This window comes from Meleagris gallopavo, chromosome 7 (assembly GCF_000146605.3).
Source record: "Meleagris gallopavo isolate NT-WF06-2002-E0010 breed Aviagen turkey brand Nicholas breeding stock chromosome 7, Turkey_5.1, whole genome shotgun sequence".
Lineage (NCBI taxonomy): Eukaryota > Metazoa > Chordata > Aves > Galliformes > Phasianidae > Meleagris > Meleagris gallopavo.
Genome location: NC_015017.2, coordinates 9,474,884 through 9,484,382, shown reverse-complemented (window position 1 = coordinate 9,484,382; position 9,499 = coordinate 9,474,884). Strand labels below are relative to the sequence as shown.

The 9,499-nt window shown below is 40.5% G+C and overlaps 1 long non-coding RNA gene across 1 annotated transcript in view; it reads left to right on the top strand.

Annotated features, from left to right (window-relative positions):
• The first annotated feature begins 1,200 nt into the window (after window positions 1-1,200).
• The window catches only part of LOC116216804, a 19,524-nt gene continuing 11,225 nt past the window's right edge, over window positions 1,201-9,499 (top strand). Inside the window, exon 1 of the long non-coding RNA XR_004160292.1 lies at window positions 1,201-5,339. This is a non-coding gene — a long non-coding RNA (uncharacterized LOC116216804). The remainder of the gene's footprint in view (window positions 5,340-9,499) is intronic.

Genomic DNA, 9,499 nt, shown 5'->3' with positions numbered 1-9,499 from the left:
CATTGGTCACAAAGGAGATGGCAGTCAGCTCTGTTGCAGCAGTTCAGAGTGCAACACCACCTGTACTGAAACTAGATTATACTGGCAGGTCCACATGGCTGAGTAAGCCATGATGCAGATAGCTGGTCCAAAGAAGTATAACCACTGTCAATTTTAAAATCATGTTCAGCTTATTACAACATAAGTCTAGTACTCTTATCCCAGCTTGTTGTTCCGTAGTAAGAGAAGTTGAACAAATTCCATTGATTTTTATAAAGGTATAACATTGCACACCTAATGAATTCCTTATATGCTGCTAAGATAGCCCAAGGCTTTTGTTCTCTCGTGACCCTGACACCGTTTATCATCACAGTCCAGTCCTGCCAGTTCCTCCCTGTCCTGGTCATGTCAGCATCTAGCCGCAGAAGTCTGACTGCTTTCAGCAATTCACCTGACCCGTCTGCAAACCAATCTGAGATTTGCTCTGATAGCAATTGCCAGGCCTTATTCAAAAACTGGTAAAAGTGATGAAAGCAAAAATGTAACGCATTAGCAGTGATATGTAAAAAATAATTGTTATGAAGCCTCATGATGTAAAGCATCTGAGTCAAAAGGGTAATCCTGTTAGAAAGCTTGTCACTCATGCACCCACAGAAAACAATCCCTGTAATTATGGTGAGAGGTATGAGGTAATTTACAATTGAAACAACTATTTCTGGGTTCCCCACCTGTGAGTGAGCACCTTTATTTGCAAGGCCTCCTCAGAGATAGAAGAGTATCTTGAATCAGGTAAGGTTCCTGATTCTTCCAGCACCTGGGTGCTTGCAGAGCCTGCTGGTGGCAGGTGATGTTTCCCCAGGTTGTGGCACGCGCAGGTGGCTCTGGGCTGCAAATCACCGAGGTGAGTCATTTCCTGGCCAGCTCAGGTAGGCATTTCTGCTGGTGAGCTTGGGGGGTTGAGCTTTATTCTGCTCTCCATAGAGATCTAAGTGGGAAGATCTGGTGGCCTTTTTTTCTGGGAGTAAAATGTTTTATGAAGATGTTATTGGATTGTGGAACTTCTGTGATCCCAACCCCCAAAAAATAGAGATTATAGTTTTCATAGCTTAATATATAAGTCTCTTAGAAAGCTGTTAACAAAGGTATGTAAGAACTGCCAGTTATGGAGACAGCTGAGGAGTCTATGCAAACAAGGTAAGCATGGCTTTTAGAAAGGCTATCTGTAAAGATTTACAGGCTGAAACAGTTGAGTACACAGAAAAAATATGCTGGGAGTTAGTTTTCAGTCAAAAACTTGATTTATGAGCATCAACAAAACATGGACTACATGCAATATTACTTTTCTAAGTATAGAGACAGTATTTTGAAGCTATCTCGTACATATAATGTTTTTGTTGCTAAAATTGGAAGAGGATTCTGCTATCCATACTTGTTTAAGGGATGGAATTAAGTTTAGGTAACTGAAATTCTGAGTGATTGTGAGGTCTTAAGTATTTTGCCCAGTTTGTTCTCTTTGTTCTCCCTTTGAAATTGAATGCGTTTACTTGAACACCTTCTTGGAGATGCTCTCTTCCAGATTCAACAGCTGGTGGTTTTTTACAAGTTATAGCTGCAGGCTGTCAAACATTGGTTTGAACCAGCAGTGAGCTTCTTCTAGCTTGTGATCAGGGGAAGATAGCAGCAGTTAGAATTGCAGGGAGAACAGTTAAATGCAAGCTCTGTTTTAATTCTTGAGCTGTGGGAGAAAGGGTGAAATGGCAAGCACTTATTCAAATCTTTCTCCTGTGCTAATGGATAGGTGTTCACCATGATGCTGTCTTGAAGATTCCCCTTTTCTAGAAGCGTAATAAACACAAGTTTCTTCAGCACAGTGTAAAATAGAGACATTGGGAAGAGAGGAAGGAATAGAAGCTGAGATTATCTTTGCCAGAATAGCAAAAAGCTCTGTAGAAGCAGTCTCCTGCTATTAAATTTTTTTTCCCAATCACAGAACAGTACTTAAACTGATAAGCAGCATGTAAAATGTCAAGCAAAGTATTTCTATTACATTTTTTTTTTAAATTATACTTTGTGTTGGTTAATACCTTGTAAAAATCTGTAAGTCTTTTCACCCCCAAGTACTATGGTAATCCATGCACACTATAATAATTGGGGTACTGCTGTGAAGTAGTGCTAGGATGAGGTAATGCATTGATAAATGATTTCTCAGAGTATGGAGTTGAATGTGATTTGGAATTATGCATACAGTTGGCCGCAGCACTCTTATTTGATTGACAGCCTCCTGAGCCTGATTTAAAACAAAAAAACAAACAGCTTTTAAGAGCTTTCTCCCCAGCTTGCTTAAGTTCTCTTAATCACATGAAAGATGAAACTTCAATCTTAAAAGTAAAAACACTAATTGGAGTTGAAAAGATCAAGAATATGCATCACGCCCCCTGAGAGGCCTCTATTTGTGATTCAAAGGGTTACTTGGTGCATAGACAGAAATACCATCTTGCAACTTCTAATGACTTGTAGTTCTATCACCAACTACTCCCACCTGTTCTGACTCCATAACAGACTTTTTCAGTTTACTTTCTGCTGCTGCTTTACATTTCTTCAGATTTTCAACCATTTTTTCTAGTATCTAGGTAGAAAAAATAGTATCTTCTAGGAATTCTTTTCATGCTACAAATAAAAATCTGCAATATAATATATCTCCAATTCTTACTGTAAAGAATTCGGTAAGTTTGAGTTTTATCATTTAAAGAATAAATCTCTGTATCTGACTTTAATGTTGTTGCTTGGTCTTCCTGGAGCAGATACTTTAAGATTTACAGAAGCTTTTTAAAGTGAGAGTCATAAAGTCTTTTTACCACTGCTTCTGCATTGCCTTTTCATAAAATGCTTCCACAGGAGTCTAGCCATCTATTCACACCATTAGTGCTTCACCTGATGTCTGTCTTCCCTCTGTTGCTCTCCCCTTATCCCCACTTCTAGCTGGGGCTCCAGCTGCCTGTTCTGCACTTGCACCTTAGCTTGGTTTTCTGATAAATTTTGCATCTCACTGTGCAAACTATTCAACTTTGACACAATTTTTTGGATGTGCTGTAGACTACACAACATAACACAGAAGACAGCACAAGAATTCCAGTAACTTCTTGTCAGGGAACTGGTCAAGAAAGCTCACGTGTTCATAATTATTCTCCAGATACTACTCTTTTATTGCTTCTGCTTCCCTCAGTTAAGATTCTCTCTCTTGGAAATTGTTGAAAGAGGGGAAAAAACAAACCAAAAAACTTCCTGAATTTTTCAGGCTTGCTGTTACATTGGGAATATTTCTACAAATATCTGCAAATTTCTTATTTCTTGTCCTGTGGAAGACTGAAGTCAAGATAACATGTGCTTCATTGGAGAAAGGGAAAACAAGCAGGTGACAGAGTTACAGAGGAACCTAGGTTCCCATTTGGAATTGGGTATAAGTCAAAACGTAAGTTTTACTCAAGTATTAAGAATGAGAGGAGGCTAATCACCATAGAGATCAGCCTTTGGCACAGTTGATCATTAAATCAACTATCTGCAAAATCAGCAAGTAGGTAAATGCTACTATAAAAACTATGGTGTGGAGGGTGAAACAGGACTCTCTAGCATTGTATTTTATATAGGAGGGAGGAAGAGAGAGTAGGACAGGAAAGGCCTTGCAGTTAAAGTGGCTGCTATTGATCTGGTCAGATTTCAGTGTGGAGTTAGCCTTTTTGTTCAGTCCTACTGCAAAGGGTCCACTGATGCTCAGTTTCTTTGCCTTTTGGGTCAGACCGAGTCTGGATCAGCTTGCTTTGCAGGATATTGTTGACTTGCATGCTTCTTCCAAACAAAGAGCAAATGTATTTTTGTCTGTCCTGGCAACTTCTAGTGTCTTAGAAAGCAGTTCCAATTGTGCAGGAACAACAGATCAGATTTATATTTACCCAAATGAAAAAACATTTTCAGGAGTATTTTGTCCACTCCCAACCAGTGTCAGCTTACAGGCAGTGACTCTGTTTACCAGTTGTCTGATTAGAAATGTCCTGAGCACAAGCACATAGATAAGAACACTTCTGAAGCCAGTCCACTAACTAGGTTAGTCGGAAGGATCAGAACTTGTCACGTAACTGTGAGTCTTGGAAAAAATGTTCTTTGCTTTGTGTTTAATTATTTTTAAGCTAAGTATTATGGAGGAAGGGGGGAAAAGAAAGCAACTTCCTGGGCTTCCCGCTTCACACCCATCCATTCTCATTCATACAAACAAAAAAATAGCTCTATATATTCCATGAATCTCTATTTTCTGGATGTAGCCCCAGAAAGCAAAGCTTTCACTTGTGCTAAGGAATCTCTCTAGGGAGAACAGTTGCTCATCCCCTTCAGCACTTAGATAACGATTTTCCTGTTTCACAGCCAAAAGCTAATTTTTTTTCCCCCTCTTTTCCTGTGAATGTCATGCTATCCTGTATTCGGAGAGGATGGGGGGGGGGAGGGGCAGAGATGGTAATTGGCTTACCCACAGAAATGCATGCACTATTAGTTGTTACTATGTGGAAAAACAGTCTCTACCTGGTTGCTGTGCTACCTTTTCACTGCTACCAGCCTGGCTGTGTCATGTCCCAATTCTAACGTCTGTATTTTCTCATGTTCACTCTCCTGTAAATGGAAACAAGACAGATCATCTGCACGTTAACTCATATGCATCTCCACTAAAGTGGTAACCATCTCTGAGTTTGCTTCTTTACCTTAACCATATTCAGTTTTGCCTGTCACTGAAGATAAGCTGTTTTTAACCTACTTTGCACAAGATTCACGATACCTGACAAGCTGTGTGTTTACAAGCACAGTTCTTGCAGCTGTAGCCACAAGCATTTGGTGTGTTTCGCTCAGAATTACTAAATATGCCTCAGTCTTGCAGGAAAAGATATGGGAGTTCTTCAGACTAGCTTCTCCTGTAGCTTATGTAGCTTCCGGTAGCCAGAACATCAGAAAGGTGCCCATCTTCAGCTGAATCTGTCCACGCCACGCTGCTGCTGGATGACAGAGACAGCATCAGCCTATTTCCCCGGCTGCTGGGAGGCTGCTGCTGTAGGCGTTCGCGTGCCTGGACCCCGCGCTGCTTGTTGTTCTGGCACGAGCTGACGCCTCGCTCTCACCGCGGCTGCGAAAGTCCGGGATGAAAGTCCAGGACCGGAGCCTGGGATGCGGCCGCAGCCGCGCCTCGGAAGGGGCGGTTCCCGCCTGTCGCGCGCAGACTGTTGAGGCGGAGGGGCGCGAGGCGCGGCTCGTCGTAACGCGGACGGCGCTCCGTTCTGCTGCTCGCATAGCTCTCGAAGCCCAGCGTGTTTCACAGCAAAGCGGTAAAACGCTGTTCATGTTTCAGGGGTTACAGTCGGTTCTAAAGCTAGGTAGATTCCAGCCTTCACGCAGAGGCTGCTCTGTGTCCGCAGGCTGAGAGCTCCTTGGTGCGGTCGTGCTGCTGTGTCTCACGTGAGTCATCCTGACCGGGCTGCGAGCAAGCAGCGGTTTGTGCGTGAGGAGCGCATGGATGCCGGTACAGATCTCGCTGAGCTACGCAGTTTGCGCCGTGCATCCGAGGTGTCCGTGTTCCACTTGGCTCTCCGGCTTGTAGGGTTTGTTGAGACTATCCCATGCGTATCCGAAGGTTAGATTTATTGTTTTATCCCGATTCGATGTCTATCTGCAGATGGCAGCAGAGAGCAACCGTGTTGGAAAATCGGTGACTGCGCATTTCGTATTCATGCGCCTGCAGCTGGTGGATGTTAACACGGATAATTTTGCGTTCTGTTGATGAATATAATTGGTTTGGTTTGGTTTGATTTCAAGTGTTTTTTGGCGTTGCTGTTTGTTTGGGAGGAAGAGTTGCAGCTTTCCTGAGCAGAAAGAGTGCTGCTGAAGGCAGGCAGCCCTGTGCTGGGTGTCTGATGCGTGTCGAAGGAGATTCCCAGCTGATGTAACGCTGACGCTGCTTCATGGAGTGTCTGTGCCAGGAAGCCTTGTTGTGGGACTGCAGCCAGGGGGATGGCAAAGAAATGTGGGGTGTGAGGGAATACGAAGATCGCTAGGGAAAAAGAGATAAGTGATGATAAATTAAGTCACTCCTGAAGTTCTCGCTTAAAGAAGAGAGGTATAAATAGCACTGAATGTTATAAATAATGTTGCTTTACTGTATAGTATCTGTGTTGTGCTTAAGCTGCTTGTTAATCAGAACACACTGATACAATAGCAACGTAGGGATCCTCCCTCTATGCAGCAGAGTGCTGTGTATGCCAAATGGAAGCATAAAAGAGCAACTGCTATGTAGGTCAGATGAAAACTGCGTTTCTGAGATGCTTTCATAAGCCACGGTAAGGTGACAATGCTCGACAGAAAGATAGTTAATTGTGACGGCACTGTTTGAATTTTGTGACACACACAGATCAAAAGCTAGTCCTAATTTAGTTTGCAACTGAAATAACAGATTGATCTGAGCTTTTAATTCACGTCTGTTGTTTTACTTTCCAAAGTTACTGTGTAGTTCAGTAAGAATAACTTCACATAAAAATGTAGCCGTAAGAAGTATACATCAAACTAACTGTAGCATGCTTTCTGTGGTAAAATTTTAAAAGAAAACTGATCAAAGAACTGAAAGTTGAAAGCTGAAATTATAAATGTTATGTCCATTTCTGTTCCAGATAAACTTCCTGATGGTTTCAAGGTAGTCTTTAAAGTAGCCTAAGATTATACATAGTTTTATTTCTAATGATATTTACATGGTAATAAAATTTGAGGCACACACCATGATGGTGACAGACCTCCTTTTCTCTCCCAGTCAGCATCATCTCTGCTGTAGTTTGGAGTCTGCATTTGTGCCTGATGAATCATCACTGGGAATCATTGGTGTTGCACGAAGTTGGAGACTGAACAGGGAGATAAGCATGTTTTTTTAGCTTGTGGTTAAGAACACTTCTGTTTCTTATCAAAACACTTGTGCTTTGTGTGATGTATACCAGGTCACTTATTCAAAACTTTTCAGGGAATGGGGTTTTTCACAAAAAGTTTTTCCATATTGTGATAGAACTCCGTGCTTAAAAGCACTGTTGCATTTTACTTTCCCATAAAGTCATTGCTTTTAGTTATAGCCTTTTTGCTCTTGATAGAATTGATAAATTCTTTTCAGTCTGACATATATTTGACATACATTGGTAAATGACTGTATGCTACGACTGTCATTAGTCAACAAAGTTTCACTCCAGCGTGTGTGAAATACTTTTCCCTCCATATTTTTACTGATCTTTCCTGAATTCTTATTACTGCTTTGCAGTAGAACTGCAGTCTTTGTTCAAGGTGCAATCTGAGAGCTGCCATCACTTGTGTAGTGCTCATCCTCAGAATTCTTTTAATCTCAAGTGCGAGTAAATGCTTCAGCAGTAGGTGGAACTTGTCAGTTTGAGTGAAGAAATGGGATATATCTGATCTGCTGAACAGGATTGATTTGTGCATCCAGATTAGCATTCTGTGAAGAAGGATTCCTTATAGGAAGAAGAACATCAGATCTGTGGTCTGTTCCAGTCACTGCTGTAAGTCTGTTTTCTTTGATGGTTGCTTGAATCAGTTGGTGTTCTTCCCTTGGATTTTTCCCAGCACTAACAGATACCATGCAAATGTGACTGGGGTCCTGTGCACTGCCAAAATAGCAAAGGGAAGCCAGAAGGCATACTTGAGTATGCCCAAAGGGCTACTAGACACCTCTCAGGAAACAAGCAAGAGGTAGTTAGTGTGAATCATGAGGAAAATAAAGGTGAGTGTTTCATTTCTCAGATAATTTTCTTGTTATTAAGATCATTTGTATGTAAACCCAATTAAGATTGGTGTATTTCACTTCAGTTTCTTTTGTTTATTTTCCTGTCTGAGTGATTGGTATTAACCATTAATACCTTTAGAATGATTGGACACACAGAGTAACTGGATACTTTCCCACTTGATGGCTTTCTCCTATGCTTTTGGGCTATATGTACTGTTGGGCCCAGGCTGAAATCTTTAAGCCAGTAAAGTGTGAGTTTACATAGATGTGAACAAGTGTGTGAATACAGATCCTAGTCTGCTTTTCACATGTGGTTTGTTTAGAGTAAAACCTGGTACCTGTGGTTCAGGAAACTGTGATATAGTTGAAATATAAGTACAAGTGCTGCAGCAGTGTTCTGTCTTTGTAGACAAGAAGAGTTGAAGTGTTGCCAAAATACAACTTTCACATTTCTCCTGTTTTGGTTTTCTTTTCAATGTCCTATGATTGCAGTATTTAAAATACATCATGTACAATGTTCTGGTTATGAAGGTTTGTAATGTTTTCTGAAAAGGGCTGGAAGCAAAACTATCAGCCATTTCTCCACTGCTTTATGAATAGAGCAAATATTACTGTTCTCAAATTGCAATATCGAATATTAGTATCTTTAGTGTGTGAACATATATGAGAAGTGTTGAACTTCTCTAGAAGTATTGTTTTCTTAATCTTTGCTCTATTAATTCAGTTGAACAAAGATCCAATAAGATGACTAAGTGAAAGATTGATTCCTATTATGAACTCTCACTTTTGTAAACAAAGAAAGAGAATACTGTGCACTCGACCGAGGGACATTTAATGTTTGGAAAATGTCAATTTGCCACTCAGCTCCTTTCTGAGAAGTCTACAATATATGGGATGACATCTGTTCATTTAGGAGTAAGTGGAAATCCCATTTCTTTAAATAAATAATGTTTTTATGGCACGCAGATTTACTCTAGCAAGTAGATATTAGCCAAAGTGCAGTGATGTAATATTTTTAACTTCTGTGTACAGTACTAAGAAATTGGGAGCACAAGAAATAGTGACAACATTTTGGGTCTCATTCTTACTTCACTGAGCTATGGGAATGGAGAGTCAGTTTCTGTTTTCATTACTATTTGTCAGTGTTTCAGTTTAGCCCCATATTTTCAGGGATTTAGCATGTCAAGCCTGGTGTGGCTCCAGTCTTTCTGAGCCAATTCTCCCCTTTTTCAGGCACTAAACTGAAAGAATATGGGAGTCACATAAAAACAGTCCTTGTTCCTTGACAAGTTAGTGCATAAATTTCAGTTTTAAACGTATCTAGCAAGTCTAATCCCATCTGAAACATTCAAATGTGGTAGCCCTGCCATGACAGAAGTGTTTTCTGTTATTTTATTTGCCACTCTTCATGTGTCTTTCACTGAAATAAAATAAAATCATACTAGAATATTTGGTACATGGGACAGTGGCCTATGCTGCTGCTGAGAAACAGTATGTCATGTAAGCAGGTTGCAGTGAAATTTATCAGGTGTTTGAATCCATTTGTAACATTGTCAAAAATGCTCCTCTGAACAGTGATGTTCCTTAATTACATCTGTGCAACTCAAAAAAAAAAAAAAAAGAAAAACCAAAATCTGTTTTGTATTACTGTCTTTTCTTACGCTTTGGACGCTGTAAATGTTAGTTTTTAATCTGAGAAAAACATCATAGGAAAAC